Raw genomic sequence first — 2,044 nt, forward strand, 5'->3', positions numbered from 1 at the left:
ATCCTTCTGGCCTGCCTGAAGTGTATAAAATAAGCCTCCGCTAAAGGCAGAGCAGGAAGACTTGCACCCAACTCCCATTCCTCGCGCCCGCTCCCCTTTTTTTTCTTTTCCCCCCTTTTTCTAGGAATCTCCGCTCCCCGACGCCATTCCCACCTTGTGACCCTGCCTGTTCTGGCCCCCAATAATCCATGATCGGGGACAAAGTCTCCGACAGGGGTCCTCTTGGGTTGGAGCGCTGCTCTATAAAGCTTAGCAGAACAGTGGCGGCTTCCATGTGAGTTCAATCCCCACCCAGGAGCTGACCCACAGGGTGCAGCAGAACTCTCAGGCTTGCCTGCTGCTCCCCTCAGCAGTGTGCTTTGTAGATGTGCCTGTTTTGCTCCCCACCCTGTCTCTCTCGCTGCCCCTGCACCTCTGGTTGTACACTATTTCTGTATGCATAAATAAATACATCTTTAAAAAAAAAAGGAAAACTACAAAATGTTATTGAAAGATGCAGATTATGAAAACAAAGAGATGGGAAGACATTCTATGCTACCAAAAATGATTTGTAAATTTATCCTATTAAAATACCGACAGTACTTTTCAAAGAAATTGAAGGAAAGAAAATTAAAATTTAGGTGAACTCTAAAAGACCTCCAATAGCATAAGCAAACCTGAGGAAAGAAGAGAGAAACAGAAGCAGCCCATTACCTGACTTTGCACTGTACTATAAAAGTAATATTAAAATAATATGGAATTGGAATGGGACAGTATCAGAAACCCAGAAATAAATCTATGTGTGTATTGATATTCAATTCACTATAAATGCGCTATGACCATACAGTAAGGATAGGAAACTCTTTAACAAATGGTGCTGGAGAAACTGGACAGCCACATGTAAAAGAACTGGATCACTCTCTAACTCTGTGCACAAAAAAGAATTCAAAAAGGATTAAAGACAGATATAGGATCTGCAACAGTCAGCATATATATATATATATATATGTATGTATATGTATATATGTATGTATGTATGTATATACACACACATATATGTATGTATGTATATAAGAAAACATTGGTGATATATTTCATGACATCAATGATAAAGATGTATTTGGAGACTCAATCCCTAAGGCAAGGGAATTAAAAAATAAATAAACAATTGGGGTCATTTCAAATTAAAAGGCTTTTGCACAGCAAAATAAAGTATAAGTAGATTAAAAATATATCCTATTGAATGGGAAAAATATTCAAACATTACTTAACTAGCAAGGGATTAATAGGCAGGATATTAAAAAGCTCATTCAATTGAACATTAAAAAAACAAACAACCGAACTCGTAAAAATTTGGACAAAATATCTAAACAGACAATTTATCAAACAGAACTTCCCAGCCAATAGAAACAGAAAAAAAATGCTCATCATTCTTTTAATAAAGGAGATGCAGGAAAGAACCACATTCACAGACATGGATAAGGCAGTTGCACAAGTGTAGGCATTAGGTTGAAGGAGTTTTCCATCTGTTTGCATGAAAAACAGGGCAAAGGACATTTGGATTTTATATTAATTCATAAATATGTACAATAAATACTGAGTTCTGTTCTGTGGGGAACTTTAGGTCAGTAGTTATTTCTCATAGAAGAAGGGAGAATTATTTTACATCAGTATTTGCAAGTGTTTCATAATTTGCAGGATTGCTAACACTTATGTGCATTTTTGAGATGAGGACACTTGAACATTTAAACTTCGGTAAGTTTAAATGACTTGCCTAAGGTCACAAAACAAACTACTAGCTATGTAGTGATTAGAAGTCAGAGATTTTAAACTGAAAACACATTGCCCCTGGCTGGTAAATAACTATGGTTTCAATGCATTGAATATGTTTTTTAAAAAATTTCTTCTCACGGCCCTCCCTGGTGGTGCAGCGGGTTAAAGCACAGCACTGAGAACCTAGAGCCATTTCCGCATGAGTTCGATCCCTGCCTGCCGCGGAGGTGACCACATGGCGTGGCAGACCTCTCCTGACCCGCCCGCTGCTCCCCTCAGCAGTGTGCTCCGT

The 2,044-nt window shown here is 38.6% G+C and overlaps 1 pseudogene; it reads left to right on the forward strand.

Moving 5' to 3' along the window:
* The first annotated feature begins 814 nt into the window (after window positions 1–814).
* The window catches only part of LOC101629755, a 15,204-nt pseudogene continuing 13,974 nt past the window's right edge, over window positions 815–2,044 (forward strand).

Source organism: Condylura cristata, unplaced genomic scaffold (assembly GCF_000260355.1).
Source record: "Condylura cristata isolate star-nosed mole 26May11 unplaced genomic scaffold, ConCri1.0 scaffold00010, whole genome shotgun sequence".
In the NCBI taxonomy this organism is placed as follows: Eukaryota; Metazoa; Chordata; class Mammalia; order Eulipotyphla; family Talpidae; genus Condylura; species Condylura cristata.